Below are 23,238 nucleotides of genomic sequence, written 5' to 3' on the forward strand. Positions count from 1 at the left end.
ACGGCGTGCTATAGTATGCCGTACGGTAGGGGTTATAGCCCATTGTCGAAAATGATGAAAAACGAGGTTAACATTTTTTTTCAAAATTTCAAAAAACGATGGACTATAACCCATGTTTTTTTTTTTTTTCTTTTTTTTCAAATCCTCAAAAATGATGAAAAACGGCGTGCTATAGTATGCCGTACGGTAGGGGCTATAGCCCATGGTCGAAAATGATGAAAATCTAAGTTAACATTTTTTTTCAAAATTTAAAAAAACGATGGACTATAACCCATATTTTTTTTTTCTTTCATTTTTTTCAAATCCTCAAAAATGATGAAAAACGGCGTGCTATAGTATGCCGTACGGTAGGGGTTATAGCCCATTGTCGAAAATGATGAAAAACGAGGTTAACATTTTTTTTCAAAATTTCAAAAAACGATGGACTATAACCCATGTTTTTTTTTTTTCCATTTTTTTCAAATCCTCAAAAATGATGAAAAACGGCGTGCTATAGTATGCCGTACGGTAGGGGCTATAGCCCATGGTCGAAAATGATGAAAAACGAGGTTAACATTTTTTTTCAAAATTTCAAAAAACGATGGACTATAACCCATGTTTTTTTTTTTTTCATTTTTTTCAAATCCTCAAAAATGATGAAAAACGGCGTGCTATAGTATGCCGTACGGTAGGGGCTATAGCCCATGGTCGAAAATGATGAAAATCTAAGTTAACATTTTTTTTCAAAATTTAAAAAAACGATGGACTATAACCCATGTTTTTTTTTTTCTTTCATTTTTTTCAAATCCTCAAAAATGATGAAAAACGGCGTGCTATAGTATGCCGTACGGTAGGGGTTATAGCCCATTGTCGAAAATGATGAAAAACGAGGTTAACATTTTTTTTCAAAATTTCAAAAAACGATGGACTATAACCCATGTTTTTTTTTTTTTCCATTTTTTTCAAATCCTCAAAAATGATGAAAAACGGCGTGCTATAGTATGCCGTACGGTAGGGGCTATAGCCCATGGTCGAAAATGATGAAAATCTAAGTTAACATTTTTTTTCAAAATTTAAAAAAACGATGGACTATAACCCATATTTTTTTTTTCTTTCATTTTTTTCAAATCCTCAAAAATGATGAAAAACGGCGTGCTATAGTATGCCGTACGGTAGGGGTTATAGCCCATTGTCGAAAATGATGAAAAACGAGGTTAACATTTTTTTTCAAAATTTCAAAAAACGATGGACTATAACCCATGTTTTTTTTTTGTTTTTTTTTTTCAAATCCTCAAAAATGATGAAAAACGGCGTGCTATAGTATGCCGTACGGTAGGGGTTATAGCCCATTGTCGAAAATGATGAAAAACGAGGTTAACATTTTTTTTCAAAATTTCAAAAAACGATGGACTATAACCCATGTTTTTTTTTTTTCCATTTTTTTCAAATCCTCAAAAATGATGAAAAACGGCGTGCTATAGTATGCCGTACGGTAGGGGCTATAGCCCATGGTCGAAAATGATGAAAAACGAGGTTAACATTTTTTTTCAAAATTTCAAAAAACGATGGACTATAACCCATGTTTTTTTTTTTTTCTTTTTTTTCAAATCCTCAAAAATGATGAAAAACGGCGTGCTATAGTATGCCGTACGGTAGGGGCTATAGCCCATGGTCGAAAATGATGAAAATCTAAGTTAACATTTTTTTTCAAAATTTAAAAAAACGATGGACTATAACCCATGTTTTTTTTTTCTTTCATTTTTTTCAAATCCTCAAAAATGATGAAAAACGGCGTGCTATAGTATGCCGTACGGTAGGGGTTATAGCCCATTGTCGAAAATGATGAAAAACGAGGTTAACATTTTTTTTCAAAATTTCAAAAAACGATGGACTATAACCCATGTTTTTTTTTTTTCCATTTTTTTCAAATCCTCAAAAATGATGAAAAACGGCGTGCTATAGTATGCCGTACGGTAGGGGCTATAGCCCATGGTCGAAAATGATGAAAAACGAGGTTAACATTTTTTTTCAAAATTTCAAAAAACGATGGACTATAACCCATGTTTTTTTTTTTTTTTCATTTTTTTCAAATCCTCAAAAATGATGAAAAACGGCGTGCTATAGTATGCCGTACGGTAGGGGCTAGAGCCCATGGTCGAAAATGATGAAAAACGAGGTTAACATTTTTTTTCAATTTTTCAAAAAACGATGGACTATAACCCATGTTTTTTTTTTTTTCCATTTTTTTCAAATCCTCAAAAATGATGAAAAACAGCGTGCTATAGTATGCCGTACGGTAGGGGCTATAGCCCATGGTCGAAAATGATGAAAAACGAGGTTAACATTTTTTTTCAAATTTTCAAAAAATGATGGACTATAACCCATGTTTTTTTTTTTCTTTCATTTTTTTCAAATCCTCAAAAATGATGAAAAACGGCGTGCTATAGTATGCCGTACGGTAGGGGTTATAGCCCATTGTCGAAAATGATGAAAAACGAGGTTAACATTTTTTTTCAAAATTTCAAAAAACGATGGACTATAACCCATGTTTTTTTTTTTTTCATTTTTTTCAAATCCTCAAAAATGATGAAAAACGGCGTGCTATAGTATGCCGTACGGTAGGGGTTATAGCCCATTGTCGAAAATGATGAAAAACGAGGTTAACATTTTTTTTCAAAATTTCAAAAAACGATGGACTATAACCCATGTTTTTTTTTTTTCCATTTTTTTCAAATCCTCAAAAATGATGAAAAACGGCGTGCTATAGTATGCCGTACGGTAGGGGCTATAGCCCATGGTCGAAAATGATGAAAAACGAGGTTAACATTTTTTTTCAAAATTTCAAAAAACGATGGACTATAACCCATGTTTTTTTTTTTTTCATTTTTTTCAAATCCTCAAAAATGATGAAAAACGGCGTGCTATAGTATGCCGTACGGTAGGGGCTAGAGCCCATGGTCGAAAATGATGAAAAACGAGGTTAACATTTTTTTTCAATTTTTCAAAAAACGATGGACTATAACCCATGTTTTTTTTTTTTTCCATTTTTTTCAAATCCTCAAAAATGATGAAAAACAGCGTGCTATAGTATGCCGTACGGTAGGGGCTATAGCCCATGGTCGAAAATGATGAAAAACGAGGTTAACATTTTTTTTCAAATTTTCAAAAAATGATGGACTATAACCCATGTTTTTTTTTTTCTTTCATTTTTTTCAAATCCTCAAAAATGATGAAAAACGGCGTGCTATAGTATGCCGTACGGTAGGGGTTATAGCCCATTGTCGAAAATGATGAAAAACGAGGTTAACATTTTTTTTCAAAATTTCAAAAAACGATGGACTATAACCCATGTTTTTTTTTTTTTCATTTTTTTCAAATCCTCAAAAATGATGAAAAACGGCGTGCTATAGTATGCCGTACGGTAGGGGTTATAGCCCATTGTCGAAAATGATGAAAAACGAGGTTAACATTTTTTTTCAAAATTTCAAAAAACGATGGACTATAACCCATGTTTTTTTTTTTCCATTTTTTTCAAATCCTCAAAAATGATGAAAAACGGCGTGCTATAGTATGCCGTACGGTAGGGGCTATAGCCCATGGTCGAAAATGATGAAAAACGAGGTTAACATTTTTTTTCAAAATTTCAAAAAACGATGGACTATAACCCATGTTTTTTTTTTTTCATTTTTTTCAAATCCTCAAAAATGATGAAAAACGGCGTGCTATAGTATGCCGTACGGTAGGGGCTAGAGCCCATGGTCGAAAATGATGAAAAACGAGGTTAACATTTTTTTTCAATTTTTCAAAAAACGATGGACTATAACCCATGTTTGTTTTTTTTTTCATTTTTTTCAAATCCTCAAAAATGATGAAAAACAGCGTGCTACAGTATGCCGTACGGTAGGGGCTATAGCCCATGGTCGAAAATGATGAAAAACGAGGTTAACATTTTTTTTCAAATTTTCAAAAAATGATGGACTATAACTCATGTTTTTTTTTTTTTTCCATTTTTTTCAAATCCTCAAAAATGATGAAAAACGGCGTGCTATAGTATGCCGTACGGTAGGGGCTATAGCCCATGGTCGAAAATGATGAAAAACGAGGTTAACATTTTTTTTCAAAATTTCAAAAAACGATGGACTATAACCCATGTTTTTTTTTTTTTCATTTTTTTCAAATCCTCAAAAATGATGAAAAACGGCGTGCTATAGTATGCCGTACGGTAGGGGCTAGAGCCCATGGTCGAAAATGATGAAAAACGAGGTTAACATTTTTTTTCAATTTTTCAAAAAACGATGGACTATAACCCATGTTTTTTTTTTTTTTCATTTTTTTCAAATCCTCAAAAATGATGAAAAACAGCGTGCTATAGTATGCCGTACGGTAGGGGCTATAGCCCATGGTCGAAAATGATGAAAAACGAGGTTAACATTTTTTTTCAAATTTTCAAAAAATGATGGACTATAACCCATGTTTTTTTTTTTCTTTCATTTTTTTCAAATCCTCAAAAATGATGAAAAACGGCGTGCTATAGTATGCCGTACGGTAGGGGTTATAGCCCATTGTCGAAAATGATGAAAAACGAGGTTAACATTTTTTTTCAAAATTTCAAAAAACGATGGACTATAACCCATGTTTTTTTTTTTTTCATTTTTTTCAAATCCTCAAAAATGATGAAAAACGGCGTGCTATAGTATGCCGTACGGTAGGGGCTAGAGCCCATTGTCGAAAATGATGAAAAACGAGGTTAACATTTTTTTTCAAAATTTCAAAAAACGATGGACTATAACCCATGTTTTTTTTTTTTTTCATTTTTTTCAAATCCTCAAAAATGATGAAAAACAGCGTGCTATAGTATGCCGTACGGTAGGGGCTATAGCCCATGGTCGAAAATGATGAAAAACGAGGTTAACATTTTTTTTCAAAATTTCAAAAAACGATGGACTATAACCCATGTTTTTTTTTTTTCATTTTTTTCAAATCCTCAAAAATGATGAAAAACGGCGTGCTATAGTATGCCGTACGGTAGGGGCTAGAGCCCATGGTCGAAAATGATGAAAAACGAGGTTAACATTTTTTTTCAATTTTTCAAAAAACGATGGACTATAACCCATGTTTGTTTTTTTTTTCATTTTTTTCAAATCCTCAAAAATGATGAAAAACAGCGTGCTATAGTATGCCGTACGGTAGGGGCTATAGCCCATGGTCGAAAATGATGAAAAACGAGGTTAACATTTTTTTTCAAATTTTCAAAAAATGATGGACTATAACTCATGTTTTTTTTTTTTTTCCATTTTTTTCAAATCCTCAAAAATGATGAAAAACGGCGTGCTATAGTATGCCGTACGGTAGGGGCTATAGCCCATGGTCGAAAATGATGAAAAACGAGGTTAACATTTTTTTTCAAAATTTCAAAAAACGATGGACTATAACCCATGTTTTTTTTTTTTTCATTTTTTTCAAATCCTCAAAAATGATGAAAAACGGCGTGCTATAGTATGCCGTACGGTAGGGGCTAGAGCCCATGGTCGAAAATGATGAAAAACGAGGTTAACATTTTTTTTCAATTTTTCAAAAAACGATGGACTATAACCCATGTTTTTTTTTTTTTTCATTTTTTTCAAATCCTCAAAAATGATGAAAAACAGCGTGCTATAGTATGCCGTACGGTAGGGGCTATAGCCCATGGTCGAAAATGATGAAAAACGAGGTTAACATTTTTTTTCAAATTTTCAAAAAATGATGGACTATAACCCATGTTTTTTTTTTTCTTTCATTTTTTTCAAATCCTCAAAAATGATGAAAAACGGCGTGCTATAGTATGCCGTACGGTAGGGGTTATAGCCCATTGTCGAAAATGATGAAAAACGAGGTTAACATTTTTTTTCAAAATTTCAAAAAACGATGGACTATAACCCATGTTTTTTTTTTTTTCATTTTTTTCAAATCCTCAAAAATGATGAAAAACGGCGTGCTATAGTATGCCGTACGGTAGGGGCTAGAGCCCATTGTCGAAAATGATGAAAAACGAGGTTAACATTTTTTTTCAAAATTTCAAAAAACGATGGACTATAACCCATGTTTTTTTTTTTTTTCATTTTTTTCAAATCCTCAAAAATGATGAAAAACAGCGTGCTATAGTATGCCGTACGGTAGGGGCTATAGCCCATGGTCGAAAATGATGAAAAACGAGGTTAACATTTTTTTTCAAATTTAAAAAAAATGATGGACTATAACCCATGTTTTTTTTTTTCTTTCATTTTTTTCAAATCCTCAAAAATGATGAAAAACGGCGTGCTATAGTATGCCGTACGGTAGGGGTTATAGCCCATTGTCGAAAATGATGAAAAACGAGGTTAACATTTTTTTTCAAAATTTCAAAAAACGATGGACTATAACCCATGTTTTTTTTTTTTTCATTTTTTTCAAATCCTCAAAAATGATGAAAAACGGCGTGCTATAGTATGCCGTACGGTAGGGGTTATAGCCCATTGTCGAAAATGATGAAAAACGAGGTTAACATTTTTTTTCAAAATTTCAAAAAACGATGGACTATAACCCATGTTTTTTTTTTTTCCATTTTTTTCAAATCCTCAAAAATGATGAAAAACGGCGTGCTATAGTATGCCGTACGGTAGGGGCTAGAGCCCATGGTCGAAAATGATGAAAAACGAGGTTAACATTTTTTTTCAATTTTTCAAAAAACGATGGACTATAACCCATGTTTTTTTTTTTTTTCATTTTTTTCAAATCCTCAAAAATGATGAAAAACAGCGTGCTATAGTATGCCGTACGGTAGGGGCTATAGCCCATGGTCGAAAATGATGAAAAACGAGGTTAACATTTTTTTTCAAAATTTCAAAAAACGATGGACTATAACCCATGTTTTTTTTTTTTCCATTTTTTTCAAATCCTCAAAAATGATGAAAAACGGCGTGCTATAGTATGCCGTACGGTAGGGGCTAGAGCCCATGGTCGAAAATGATGAAAAACGAGGTTAACATTTTTTTCAATTTTTCAAAAAACGATGGACTATAACCCATGTTTTTTTTTTTTTTCATTTTTTTCAAATCCTCAAAAATGATGAAAAACAGCGTGCTATAGTATGCCGTACGGTAGGGGCTATAGCCCATGGTCGAAAATGATGAAAAACGAGGTTAACATTTTTTTTCAATTTTTCAAAAAATGATGGACTATAACTCATGTTTTTTTTTTTTTTTCATTTTTTTCAAATCCTCAAAAATGATGAAAAACGGCGTGCTATAGTATGCCGTACGGTAGGGGTTATAGCCCATTGTCGAAAATGATGAAAAACGAGGTTAACATTTTTTTTCAAAATTTCAAAAAACGATGGACTATAACCCATGTTTTTTTTTTTTTTCATTTTTTTCAAATCCTCAAAAATGATGAAAAACGGCGTGCTATAGTATGCCGTACGGTAGGGGCTATAGCCCATGGTCGAAAATGATGAAAAACGAGGTTAACATTTTTTTTCAATTTTTCAAAAAACGATGGACTATAACCCATGTTTTTTTTTTTTTTCATTTTTTTAAAATCCTCAAAAATGATGAAAAACGGCGTGCTATAGTATGCCGTACGGTAGGGCTATAGCCCATGGTCGAAAATGATGAAAATCAAGGTTAACATTTTTTTTCAAAATTTCAAAAAACGATGGACTATAACACATGTTTTTTCTTTTTTTTCTTTTTTTTCAAATCCTCAAAAATGATGAAAAACGGCGTGCTATAGTATGCCGTACGGTAGGGGCTATAGCCCATGGTCGAAAATGATGAAAATCGAAGTTAACATTTTTTTTCAAAATTTAAAAAAACGATGGACTATAACCCATGTTTTTTTTTTTTTTTCTTTTTTTTCAAATCCTCAAAAATGATGAAAAACGGCGTGCTATAGTATGCCGTACGGTAGGGGTTATAGCCCATTGTCGAAAATGATGAAAAACGAGGTTAACATTTTTTTTCAAAATTTCAAAAAACGATGGACTATAACCCATGTTTTTTTTTTTCCATTTTTTTCAAATCCTCAAAAATGATGAAAAACGGCGTGCTATAGTATGCCGTACGGTAGGGGCTATAGCCCATGGTCGAAAATGATGAAAAACGAGGTTAACATTTTTTTTCAAAATTTCAAAAAACGATGGACTATAACCCATGTTTTTTTTTTTTCATTTTTTTCAAATCCTCAAAAATGATGAAAAACGGCGTGCTATAGTATGCCGTACGGTAGGGGCTAGAGCCCATGGTCGAAAATGATGAAAAACGAGGTTAACATTTTTTTTCAATTTTTCAAAAAACGATGGACTATAACCCATGTTTGTTTTTTTTTTCATTTTTTTCAAATCCTCAAAAATGATGAAAAACAGCGTGCTATAGTATGCCGTACGGTAGGGGCTATAGCCCATGGTCGAAAATGATGAAAAACGAGGTTAACATTTTTTTTCAAATTTTCAAAAAATGATGGACTATAACTCATGTTTTTTTTTTTTTTCCATTTTTTTCAAATCCTCAAAAATGATGAAAAACGGCGTGCTATAGTATGCCGTACGGTAGGGGCTATAGCCCATGGTCGAAAATGATGAAAAACGAGGTTAACATTTTTTTTCAAATTTTCAAAAAATGATGGACTATAACTCATGTTTTTTTTTTTTTTCCATTTTTTTCAAATCCTCAAAAATGATGAAAAACGGCGTGCTATAGTATGCCGTACGGTAGGGGCTATAGCCCATGGTCGAAAATGATGAAAAACGAGGTTAACATTTTTTTTCAAAATTTCAAAAAACGATGGACTATAACCCATGTTTTTTTTTTTTTCATTTTTTTCAAATCCTCAAAAATGATGAAAAACGGCGTGCTATAGTATGCCGTACGGTAGGGGCTAGAGCCCATGGTCGAAAATGATGAAAAACGAGGTTAACATTTTTTTTCAATTTTTCAAAAAACGATGGACTATAACCCATGTTTTTTTTTTTTTTCATTTTTTTCAAATCCTCAAAAATGATGAAAAACAGCGTGCTATAGTATGCCGTACGGTAGGGGCTATAGCCCATGGTCGAAAATGATGAAAAACGAGGTTAACATTTTTTTTCAAATTTTCAAAAAATGATGGACTATAACCCATGTTTTTTTTTTTCTTTCATTTTTTTCAAATCCTCAAAAATGATGAAAAACGGCGTGCTATAGTATGCCGTACGGTAGGGGTTATAGCCCATTGTCGAAAATGATGAAAAACGAGGTTAACATTTTTTTTCAAAATTTCAAAAAACGATGGACTATAACCCATGTTTTTTTTTTTTTCATTTTTTTCAAATCCTCAAAAATGATGAAAAACGGCGTGCTATAGTATGCCGTACGGTAGGGGCTAGAGCCCATTGTCGAAAATGATGAAAAACGAGGTTAACATTTTTTTTCAAAATTTCAAAAAACGATGGACTATAACCCATGTTTTTTTTTTTTTTCATTTTTTTCAAATCCTCAAAAATGATGAAAAACAGCGTGCTATAGTATGCCGTACGGTAGGGGCTATAGCCCATGGTCGAAAATGATGAAAAACGAGGTTAACATTTTTTTTCAAATTTAAAAAAAATGATGGACTATAACCCATGTTTTTTTTTTTCTTTCATTTTTTTCAAATCCTCAAAAATGATGAAAAACGGCGTGCTATAGTATGCCGTACGGTAGGGGTTATAGCCCATTGTCGAAAATGATGAAAAACGAGGTTAACATTTTTTTTCAAAATTTCAAAAAACGATGGACTATAACCCATGTTTTTTTTTTTTTCATTTTTTTCAAATCCTCAAAAATGATGAAAAACGGCGTGCTATAGTATGCCGTACGGTAGGGGTTATAGCCCATTGTCGAAAATGATGAAAAACGAGGTTAACATTTTTTTTCAAAATTTCAAAAAACGATGGACTATAACCCATGTTTTTTTTTTTTCCATTTTTTTCAAATCCTCAAAAATGATGAAAAACGGCGTGCTATAGTATGCCGTACGGTAGGGGCTAGAGCCCATGGTCGAAAATGATGAAAAACGAGGTTAACATTTTTTTTCAATTTTTCAAAAAACGATGGACTATAACCCATGTTTTTTTTTTTTTTCATTTTTTTCAAATCCTCAAAAATGATGAAAAACAGCGTGCTATAGTATGCCGTACGGTAGGGGCTATAGCCCATGGTCGAAAATGATGAAAAACGAGGTTAACATTTTTTTTCAAAATTTCAAAAAACGATGGACTATAACCCATGTTTTTTTTTTTTCCATTTTTTTCAAATCCTCAAAAATGATGAAAAACGGCGTGCTATAGTATGCCGTACGGTAGGGGCTAGAGCCCATGGTCGAAAATGATGAAAAACGAGGTTAACATTTTTTTCAATTTTTCAAAAAACGATGGACTATAACCCATGTTTTTTTTTTTTTTCATTTTTTTCAAATCCTCAAAAATGATGAAAAACAGCGTGCTATAGTATGCCGTACGGTAGGGGCTATAGCCCATGGTCGAAAATGATGAAAAACGAGGTTAACATTTTTTTTCAATTTTTCAAAAAATGATGGACTATAACTCATGTTTTTTTTCTTTTTTCATTTTTTTCAAATCCTCAAAAATGATGAAAAACGGCGTGCTATAGTATGCCGTACGGTAGGGGTTATAGCCCATTGTCGAAAATGATGAAAAACGAGGTTAACATTTTTTTTCAAAATTTCAAAAAACGATGGACTATAACCCATGTTTTTTTTTTTTTTCATTTTTTTCAAATCCTCAAAAATGATGAAAAACGGCGTGCTATAGTATGCCGTACGGTAGGGGCTATAGCCCATGGTCGAAAATGATGAAAAACGAGGTTAACATTTTTTTTCAATTTTTCAAAAAACGATGGACTATAACCCATGTTTTTTTTTTTTTTCATTTTTTTAAAATCCTCAAAAATGATGAAAAACGGCGTGCTATAGTATGCCGTACGGTAGGGCTATAGCCCATGGTCGAAAATGATGAAAATCAAGGTTAACATTTTTTTTCAAATTTTCAAAAAACGATGGACTATAACACATGTTTTTTCTTTTTTTTCTTTTTTTTCAAATCATCAAAAATGATGAAAAACGGCGTGCTATAGTATGCCGTACGGTAGGGGCTATAGCCCATGGTCGAAAATGATGAAAATCGAAGTTAACATTTTTTTTCAAAATTTAAAAAAACGATGGACTATAACCCATGTTTTTTTTTTTTTTTCTTTTTTTTCAAATCCTCAAAAATGATGAAAAACGGCGTGCTATAGTATGCCGTACGGTATGGGCTATAGCCCATGTTCAAAAATGATGAAAAACGAGTTTTTTTTTTTTTTTTTTAAATTTCAAAAAACGATGGGCTATAACCCATGTTTTTTAGTTTTTTTTTCATTTTTTTCAAATCCTCAAAAATGATGAAAAACGGCATGCTATAGTTTGCCGTACGGTAGGGGCTATAGCCCATGGTCGAAAATGATGAAAAACGAGGTTAACATTTTTTTTCAAAATTTCAAAAAACGATGGACTATAACCCATGTTTTTTTTTTTTCATTTTTTTCAAATCCTCAAAAATGATGAAAAACGGCGTGCTATAGTATGCCGTACGGTAGGGGCTATAGCCCATGGTCGAAAATGATGAAAAACGAGGTTAACATTTTTTTTCAATTTTTCAAAAAACGATGGACTATAACCCATGTTTTTTTTTTTTTTCATTTTTTTAAAATCCTCAAAAATGATGAAAAACGGCGTGCTATAGTATGCCGTACGGTAGGGCTATAGCCCATGGTCGAAAATGATGAAAATCAAGGTTAACATTCTTTTTCAAAATTTCAAAAAACGATGGACTATAACACATGTTTTTTATTTTTTTTATTTTTTTTCAAATCCTCAAAAATGATGAAAAACGGCGTGCTATAGTATGCCGTACGGTAGGGGCTATAGCCCATGGTCGAAAATGATGAAAATCGAAGTTAACATTTTTTTTCAAAATTTAAAAAAACGATGGACTATAACCCATGTTTTTTTTTTTTTTTCTTTTTTTTCAAATCCTCAAAAATGATGAAAAACGGCGTGCTATAGTATGCCGTACGGTATGGGCTATAGCCCATGTTCAAAAATGATGAAAAACGAGTTTTTTTTTTTTTTTTTTTAATTTCAAAAAACGATGGGCTATAACCCATGTTTTTTTGTTTTTTTTTCATTTTTTTCAAATCCTCAAAAATGATGAAAAACGGCGTGCTATAGTATGCCGTACGGTATGGGCTATAGCCCATGTTCAAAAATGATGATTTTTCAAAGTTTCAAAAAACGATGGGCTATAACCCATGTTTTTTGTTTTTTTCGTCTATTTTTAGACTTGTTTTAGACGTTTATAAACAGAACTGTCCATCTAAATTCTAAACGGATGGTTAAATATAAGTTCCCGATTGTACCTCACATGCCAGTGTGGCACTGTAGATAAACCTGGGGTTTATAAGCAGAACATTCCGGGTTCAATTCTCCTGAAGAACATTTTCACTGTCCATCTAAATTCTAAACGGATGGTTAAATATAAGTTCCCGATTGTACCTTACATGCCGATGTGGCTCAAAAGATAAATCTGAGGTTCATAATCCAAAGGTTACTGGTTCAAAACTAATACTCAACCAATGCTGCAGTAATTTGAACTTTTCAAGGCTAGAATAAAAAATAAAAACTCATAAGCACCAGGAGACATCTGCTGATTGCCCCAAGGTGCCTTAGCTCAATGGTGTGGTGTGCTTGATCGGTAGCCTCTGCTACCACCTGCCTGCAGGTTCAAGTCCCATGCAAGGTACTAGTGAGGACCATCGGGAGACGGTGCTCTCTCCCCCTGTTTCCTGAAAAGTAGCAGTTGGGGGTTATGTTTGAAAGAACCCTGTCCACCTAAAATTTTACAGATAAGAATTAGGTCAAACGTTTAAAAATAAAATAGCAATTTGGACAGAAAGAATAGTCTGTCTATTTGCATACTGGGCCAAAACTTGGTTGGAAAGTCCCTCTTTTATGTCTGGCTTCCAGGCCAGTTGGAAAAGGGCAAACTGAGAGGTGGTAAGAGTATGTTAAATTGGACATTTTCATGGTAAAAGGTTAGCTGGACAGGGTTCTTTCAGACATAAGCCCCAACCGTTACATCTCAGGAAACAGGGGGAGAGAGCACCCTCTCCCGATGGTCCTCCAGCACCTTGATGTCATGACATGGGACTTGAACCTGCCAACTGCCTGTAGCAGAGGCAACGGGTCAAGCGCTCCACACCATTACGCCAAGGCACCTTTGGGCATTCAGCAGATGTCTCCTGGTGCTTTTGAGTTTTTATTTTTCATTCAAGCCTTGAAAAGTTCAAATTACTGCAGCATTGAGCTGTAGGAGGAACAGGACTTGAACATGGAATGTCTGTACTGAAAGCCTGATGATTAGACCATTGCACCATCAGTCAGACACTCTCAGGCAAAGTCTCCTGGTCATTTTGAAGTGATCTTTTGTTCGTTATACCTTCAGTTAGTGAAGTTTAAATAACACAGAATCATATTAATCAGATGTTTCTTAGCGCTGTTGAGGTCTTCTTTTATATGATAGTGTAACAGCAGGGAATCGAACCCTGGTCTCCCACGTGGAAAGCCAACATCTTAACCACTACGACAATTAGAGTTTTGAGGTAATCAGGCTGAGGCTGTGAGCCACTGCTAGAATAGCAGTAAATGAAGCTCAATAACTAGCATTAAACTTTAGGAAGAGTGGGATTTGAAAATGAACTCTCTGTGTGGAATAACCCCTACTACACCATCACTCAGTAACATCTGCCTCTTTGTACTGTTGAAGCGATCTTTTGTATGTTAGCCTTCAGATAGTAAAGTTGAAAGAATCAAGAGTTGAACATAGAATCACGTTCATCAGAGTGTAACACCCAGGAATCGAACACAGGTCACCTGCACTGAAGGACAACATCTTAACCACTAAGCCAAAGCAACTGCCTATGGCTCAGGGGAGATATGAGACTTTTGAGGTCATCAGGCTGAGGCTGTGAGCCACTGCTATACAATAAAAAAAATAAAAAAACGATGGGCTATAACCCATGTTTTGTTTTTTTTTCTTCATTTTTTTCAAATCCTCAAAAAGGATGAAAAACGGCGTGCTATAGTATGCCATACGGTATGGGCTATATAGCCCATGTTCAAAAATGATGAAAAACGAGGTTAATTGCAATTCCTCCGCAACACTCCGCAATTTGCTAACGGCCGGTAGTCACAGAATACAAAACTCTGATGCTGGCATTCAAAGCAGTGTTGCGGAGGAATTGCGGAGTGTTGCGGAGGATGCGGAGGAATTGCGGAGTGTTGCGGAGGATTTTTTTTTTTTCAAAAATTCAAAAAACGATGGGCTATAACCCATGTTTTTTTTTTTTTTTTTTTTTTTAAATCCTCAAAAACGATGAAAAACGGCGTGCTATAGTATGCCGTATGGTATGGGCTATAGCCCATGTTCAAAAATGATGAAAAACGAGGTTCATCTTTTTTTTTCAAAAATTCAAAAAACGATGGGCTATAACCCATGTTTCTTGAATTTTTTTCTATAGTATGCCGTACAATATACTCAAAAATGATGAAAAACGAGGATTCTTTTTTCAAAAATTCAAAAAACGATGGGCAAATGACCTTGCCCAGTATAAATGACCTTGACCAGTATGTGGTCCTTGACCATGGACTATAGCCTCTCTTTTACGCGATGTTCACCTTTTTTTTCAAATCCTCCGAAATCGTAAAAAACGACATACTATTGTATGCCCTCCGAGACCATAATGACCTTGACAAGTATAAATGACCTTCACCAGTATAAATGACCTTCACCAGTATAAATGACCTTGACCAGTATAAATTACCTTGACCAGTATGCAGTCCGACACCATGGACTATAGCCCTTCGCTTTTCACCTTTTTTTTAATTCTCAACAATGATCAAGAATCGCGCACTATAGCGTGCCGCTCAATGACCTCTGAGACCATGGACCAATGAACCATGTAAATACAACACATTGAGCAGGGCACTGCAGGGAGTTGAACCCCGTTCCGGTAAACCAGAAGTACGACACCTGTGCCTTCGTTTTTTTGTTGTCCTTTACAGGTCCTTTCAGGTCCTTACAGTAAAGTAATATATAAAGAAGAGAAACACAAAAGCACAAAAATAACATTTTCGAATTACCTTTGCTTTGATTTTTTAAACTTTCTCTTGCCGAATTTTTGAATTTTTTTCAAATCCTCAAAAATGATGAAAAATGGCGTGCTATAGTATGCCGTACGGTAGGGGCTATAGCCCATGTTCAAAAATGATGAAAAACGAGGTTAATTTTTTTTTTCAAAAATTCAAAAAACAATGGGCTATAACCCATGTTTTTTTGAAATTTTAATTTTTTTTCAAATCCTCAAAAATGATGAAAAACGGCGTGCTATAGTATGCCGTGCGGTAGGGGCTATAGCCCATGTTCAAAAATGATAAAAAACGAGGTTAAAAAATAAATTCAAAAATTCAAAAAACGATGGGCTATAACCCATGTTTTTTGAAATTTTGAAATATTTTCAATTCCTCAAAAATGTTGAAAAACGGCGTGCTATAGTATGCCGTACAGTAGGGGCTATAGCCCATGTTCAAAAATGATGAAAAACGAGGTTAATTTTTTTTTTTTTTTTTTCAAAAAACGATGGGCTATAACCCATGTTTTTTTGAAATTTTAATTTTTTTTCAAATCCTCAAAAATGATGAAAAACGGCGTGCTATAGTATGCCGTAAGGTAGGGGCTATAGCCCATGTTCAAAAATGATGAAAAACGAGGTTAATGTTCTTTTTCAAAAATTCAAAAAACGATGGGCTACCCATGTTTTTTTTTTATTTTGAATATTTTTCAAATCCTCAAAAATGATGAAAAACGGCGTGCTATAGTATGCCGTACGGTAGGGGCTATAGCCCATGTTCAAAAATGATGAAAAACGAGGTTAATTTTTTTTTCAAAAATTCAAAAAACGATGGGCTATAACCCATGTTTCTTGAATTTTTTTCTATAGTATGCCGTACGATATACTCAAAAATGATGAAAAACGAGGATTCTTTTTTCAAAAATTCAAAAAACGATGGGCAAATGACCTTGCCCAGTATAAATGACCTTGACCAGTATGTGGTCCTTGACCATGGACTATAGCCTCTCTTTTACGCGATGTTCACCTTTTTTTTCAAATCCTCCGAAATCGTAAAAAACTACATACTATTGTATGCCCTCCGAGACCATAATGACCTTGACAAGTATAAATGACCTTCACCAGTATAAATGACCTTGACCAGTATAAATTACCTTGACCAGTATGCAGTCCGACACCATGGATTATAGCCCTTCGCTTTTCACCTTTTTTTTAATTCTCAACAATGATGAAGAATCGCGCACTATAGCGTGCCGCTCAATGACCTCTGAGACCATGGACCAATGAACCATGTAAATACAACACATTGAGCAGGGCACTGCAGGGAGTTGAACCCTGTTTCGGTAAACCAGAAGTACGACACCAGTGCCTTCGTTTTTTTGTTGTCCTTTACAGGTCCTTTCAGGTCCTTACAGTAAAGTAATATATAAAGAAGAGAAACACAAAAGCACAAAAATAACATTTTCAAATTACCTTTGCTTTGATTTTTTAAACTTTCTCTTGCCGACCTCCAACATTTCATTCGATGATTAAATGTCTCAAATTTGAAAGCACTATATTTCTAAAACTATGAAACATTTCAAAGATTCCTTTTCAGGCAAACATGTCCACCGTAAGATGAACCTAAGTAGGCTAGAATGGGGTTGCTAGGTGTAAGTATGTAGGAGTGTGCCAAAGTTTGTGCTATTGCCATAGAGAATGCATTGGGGATGGGTGTATGAGAATGGGTGTTGCGGAGGATGAGAGGAATGCCTCTCATCCTCCGCAACACCCATTCTCATACACCGCTATACACCGCGAGGATATGGGCTATAGCCCATATCGTACGGCATACTATAGCATGGCGTTTTTCATCATTTTTGAGGATTTGAAAAAAAGAATATATATATATATATATAGCCCATAGTTATAGCCCATAGTTTTTTTAATTTTAGGTTTTTTTAACCTCGTTTTTCATCATTTTTGAACATGGGCATAGCCCCTACCGTACGGCATACTATAGCACGCCGTTTTTCATCATTTTTGAGGATTTGAAAAAAATTCAAAATTTCAAAAACATGGGTTATAGCCCATCGTTTTTTGAATTTTTGAAAAAAGAATTATCCTCGTTTTTCATCATTTTTGACCATGGGCTGTAGCCCATACTGTACGGCATACTATAGCACGCCGTTTTTCATCATTTTTGAGGATTTGAAAAAAAAATCAAAAATTAAAAAACATGGGTTATAGCTAGGGATGGGTATCGTTAGGATTTTTTCGAGTCCGGTACCGATTCCGGTTCTGCTTATCGATTCCGGTTCTTAACGGTTCCCTATTTCGGTTCCAAAATGGTATAAAATAACTTAAATAAGAGGTCAAATGTTTATTTAACAAAAAAGCTCAATGTCAATTTGAGTATATATATAATGTACAATGAATAGTGTAACATCCTCTCCTTTATTGAGCCATTTGTGGATAATATAGTGATTGTTTTAAATATAATATATCTATTCTGTATTTACCCAGGGCAATAGTGTTGTAGGCTACTTCTCTTACTACTAACTACTGACAATGACAAATAAAAGCATGTCTGAGATCTGAGAGCAACACACACACACACACACACACACACACACACACACACACACACACAAATTAGCATCGCTAATGGGGGGGGGGGCATCTCCAGCCGATAGGTGAGAACGGTTTGCCGTCGTGCGAATGGGAACGATCCTAGCTTTGCGTTCTCTAGAACTAGTCACCATAGCCCTGCAAAAACAGACAAGCTAGGTATAAGTAATGTATCTGTTAAAAGGACTGAAGTGTCAGCTACAACAGCAGACTCTCAGGAACATTCAGTGTCCAATCCACAACAAGCCACATCCACTGTCCAAGTGCCGGGAGTTCAGAAATAGGCACATAGATGAGCTTATCTGAAAGAAAAGTGGATTTGCTTTAAATGTTGTGCATCCACTAAGCACATTGCAAGAAACTGTGATGTCAATGTCAAATGCAAAGAATGCAACAGTGATAGGCACACCTCAGCTCTGCATCCTGGTCCAGCTCCCTGGATGGAAGAGGCACCTACAACTGTGAGGGAGCAAGGCGGGGAGTCAGAGGAGACTGCCTCATCTGCTTCAGTCACATCGATGTGCACAGAGATATGTGGAATAGCATCAAAACCCAGATCATGCTCCAAAATCAGTTTAGTGTCTGTTTTTCCCTCTGGCTGTCCTGACAAAGCAAAGAAAATGTATGCAGTGTTGGATGACCAAAGTAATCGGTGTACTGCCCCCACTGAGGTGTTGTAACGACAATTAGGCAGCCAGCCAAACTACATTAAAAAAAGAGACAGGAGTCAGGAATGAGGCATCTTGCTCCCTTTTTACTGATCTTTGTCAGGAGTGAAACTGTAACACAGTAAAATGTACAAATACAATTGACTGTTAAGAATCACATGAAATAATACAGACCTGTGCAAATAGTCTATCAAACTGCTACAAAACTCTACAGCATGTAAGTCATCAAAAAGCAGTTAAACAATTGGCATTTAAATAATCAAACCAAAATCATAACAATCCTGTCTAAATCCAAATACGTGTTACATTCCTTGCATTAAATGGAAATAAACATTAAACTTACAAACAATGCTCTTTCTGTAGTCTCAGACAGCACAGCTAACCTCTCTCTTCACAGCAAACATTGTTCTGCCTGCTCTCCCTCACTCACATGGAGTCTCATTGTACTGATTACCCCTCAATGCAGCACAAGTGACAATCAATCAGGTACAATCAAGCAGGCTTGGGTCACTTTAACCTAGGGTTGCTTAATAGGCACACATTAATACTACAGAAAATAAAGCCTGCACCAACACTAGCCTGGAAGGCAACACAATCGGTCATTAGTGAAATCTGAATTCTTTGATCTTTTTGGCATTAGCGGTGACTCAACCCCTTACACTCTGAGAACATGCTCAGGCATTATGGAGACAACAGGGAGGAGAGTATCCAATTTCACTGTCCAGTCCATTGATGGGAAAATGCAGGTAAAACTTCCCACTCTAATTGAATGCGACATGATGCCGGATGACAAATCAGAAATTCCTACACCTGACATTGCCCAATATTTCCCCCACCTGAAACAAGCAGCAAACCAGATCCCAGCACTAGACCCTAGCGCTCAAATCATCCTTCTCTTAGGCAGATATATTTTAAGTGTACACAAGGTACGTGACCAGTTGAATGGGCCTCACAACACACCTTATGCACAACGGCTAGATTTGGGTTGGGTTATAGTAGGAGAAGTATGCTTGGGTGGAGCTCACACACCAGCAGATGTAAGTATCTTCAAAACAAATGTGCTACTTGACAGACGCACATCTTTGCTCAGTCCTTGCAAGAACAGAATTCAAGTAAATGAGAGATTCAGTCCCGACGCACCACAGCCACACAAAACGTCCCAGTGCTGTCTAGAGACTGTCACCCCTAACACAGACAGCTTGGGAGATGGTTTGTTTGTTAGGACTCCAGATGAAGAGGAACCCGCTCTGTCCATGGAGGATAGCATGTTCCTGGATATGGACAGAGAAGTGTACATGGATGATGGACATGCCTCTGTATCTATGGAAGCTGAAGCAGTCAGCCTGTTGCAGAGAACCGAACAGATGTTATCAGCCAGCAATCTCAAGCTACACAAGTTTGCATCCAACAGTAGCTCAGTCATGGAAGCTCATCTACAGCAGACTAACTGGTTCTCAGGCCCAACATGTCTGCACCTGGAGGATATAGGGGAAAATATAGAGACAAAATCCTTCGACCCTGGTCCAGACTGATGGCAAACCCAACATTCAGGAGGTTGTCCTTCTGAAAGACTGTCAGGTATAGCAAAATGAGTGGCCAGTAGAGGGCTCATTAGGCCAGTAATGTCAAGAGTGTTTACATGGTTCATGTTAAAATAGTTAAACAAGCGAAGTGTACCTTCAACCTGTGTCCGAAATGATTGTTCTGTTGTCAGGTGAAAAGTAATGTTACTTACTCTGTTTAGTCTGTTAAAGTAATAGTGGTATACAAATTATTATACCAGGCGGGGAGTGTTCTGGAACCTGACCTCTTTAGTTTGGACTCTATGCACCACCTTGTGGTTGGTTTGTGTTATTTCTTTCTCTTTTTTGAATGGTATATTCCAGGTGATGGTATGGTCCAGTTTAGGTTTGTTAGGGGTAATTGAAAGCAATTTAGTTAATTCCCTCATGGCATATGAGAAGCAAGCATGCAGCAGTGTTCTCCACAGCTCTCCAACATTATGTGTTTTGGTGTAGATATGTCTGTAAGTAAACTCAAATGTGATAATGCAAAACTGTCAAAGAAAATGTGTGAGTTGAGTAATGTGAACTAGTCAATTTAGTTGTCTACATGTTGGTCTACAGATTATCATGTACCATGTTAGCTACAGGAGTGTGATTGCATCAGCTATGTGTAATGTTTTCATGTTTTCTTTTGAGTGTTTTTCTAAAACCCATGTCTTTGTTTGTTTATGTTCTACAGTCTTACAAATATCCAAAAATCTACAGTAAAGATTACTCTTCCCAAGAAATGTCTTTATTATTGGAGTTGTACGCCATCTGTCTAGCCCTGCACAGACACAAGTGCGAGGACAGAATAAACATTAATAAACGTGGGGGTCCGCGGATCGCCGGGTCCAACGGGGCCCCCGCGGAGGTCGGCACGGGGGTCCGAATGCGCTACTGTTAAATCAGCGGGTGTGCTTTGGTGTGCTCTGCTTTGCTGTGCTGAGGCATCGACGTTGCGCAACCGTTTTGACTATAGCATTAAACGTGTCTGGTTGCGTCCCCCCCTCTATGGCAGCCAATCAGAACTACGCGTCAGTATATACTATATGTCGAAGTTCATTCATAGACCAGTGCTTTTCAAGCCACTGGTAAAAATCTAGTGTTGCAAATTGTGGCTACCGAGCTATTGCGGCTATTACACGCACCTCGACAGTGGCTGCAGGGCCAACAAGGCAATCATGGTATGGTGTGCGGGCCCTATAGAGCATCGCAGTCCCGCCCCCTACCAGGGCCCAGGAAATGATTCGTCCGTTAATTTTCCTCAGACATTTCAAAAAGTATTTATTTAAAGAGCTTTTAAGCCTTGTACAAAGCACATAAAACAATAATAATAATAAGAAGAAAATGGCTGGTTACAACACATTTGTTGATTTTCTTCTTTGTAATTATTCGTTTGGTCCAAAATATTGTGTTTGTTGTCATGATTTGTCACAACTCGAGTTGGGTTTGTCTTTAAATAAACACGTTTTGAAATGTCTATGGGAAAAAAGCATTGGGAATTATTTCCTGGGCCTGGCGTTGTGAAAGGGGACTGCGACGCTCTACAGGACATAGATATATATAGGCTACGTCCTATGAGTACAGGGCCGGCTCTAGGGGCAGGCGGAACAGTTCCCCACCTAGGGCGCCAGGTCGCTATAGGGGCGCTATGTAGCCCTCAAAATAATAATAATAATAAAAATAAAAATAAAATGTGCATGTGCGGGGGCGACCTCTACTAATCTGGCATTGGGCTGGCCCTGAGTACAGGGCTACATGTAATGCACACACACACACACACACAACAAATTGATCTGTTTATTTCAGTGGGTGTGGCAGTAAGACAACTGCTTAATTAACATTAACCAGAAACTTTGATAATACATTGCAATTCATTTCTTTTACTGCAATGTATTCCTTCATCTCCTTCCGCCAAAAATAGCCAGCTATTCGTCCGTTATCACTGTATTAAATATACAAAATCAACCGTTATCAGGACTTTGGAATATGGCTAATATGGCCATACTGGCATACTAGACATTGTGGTGTTTGGCTGTATTCCCCCGGACTGCACGCATGCAGGGTGGTGCAGACATAGCCTGGTTGTAAGGGTTGAAAGGACACCCCCTGCTGAACGTGTCATTTCCAACTCTATTGTCGGGGCATGGAAACTAGGGGCTACTAATATTTACTATTCTCTGCCTATATCGGGACGTAACTTGGACGGCGCCGAGTCGGGTCTGGTGGCCGTCGCAACGCTCGGCAGTGCCTCACATGGCTCAAGGCCACCAGACACGGCACGCCTCCTTTCCACCAGTTGGTTCCCAATGGGAACGGGTTCAGTTCTTTTTGGTTCTTAGTCCATGAGCTAGAGCTCCAAAATTGGAACGTTAATTATGAATTGAGTGTGCAAAACCATACCTATATTATTTAGATTGTTATCACCATGACACTTCCCCAATTGATTACTTACACGAAGACAATGATATATTGTATTACAAAATTTACATTTTTAAATATGTAAATGAGGCATTATGTAGGAAAATATGCAAAATAATAGAAAATATGAAAAAGCTACTACTGTGGAAGGGTTATCATGTCTTAATTTACTTGTATTGATCCTATAAACAATTTAATATAGGTCTAGTTTTTCCCACCAACTTTGGAGCTCTGGCTCATGGACTAAGAATCAAAAAGAACTGAACCGGTTCCCATTGGGAACCAACCGGTGGTAATTTCAGTTCCGGATTTCCCAGTATGTTGATTATCACATACTGGGGGTATTTCTAAGGTGCTGATCACGAACATTCTCTTGATTATCGGGTGATAACATCCGAAGCGGGTGCAGCAGCAGTTTTGGCTGAACCGTGCAGTCGGTTTTCGCGAAACTTGTCAACATGGTAGAGGACCATGCCAAGACTATGCGAAGCCCATGACCATTGGCCAAAGGGTGGCTGGCGCTATAGCACACAATTGGAAATGCAAACTTTGAACACGCATAGCTCATCAACCGTTTGACCGTTGGCAATGAAACGTTGATACACATGTGTACAATTTAAACTGACCACGTCACAATTAGTCTTCTTTTTATCAAGTTCAGACAGTCTTCCATTTCTATATGGCAGGGGTCCTCAACTAGAAATGATGAAGGTCCACAAATATTTTTTTGAATAAGACCGAGGTCCGGTCCCATGCGCGGCATCCATCGGAGAGCGGGGCTCTATGCCCGTTTAG

Source organism: Protomyctophum parallelum, assembly GCF_964188405.1.
Source record: "Protomyctophum parallelum genome assembly, chromosome: 16".
In the NCBI taxonomy this organism is placed as follows: Eukaryota; Metazoa; Chordata; class Actinopteri; order Myctophiformes; family Myctophidae; genus Protomyctophum; species Protomyctophum parallelum.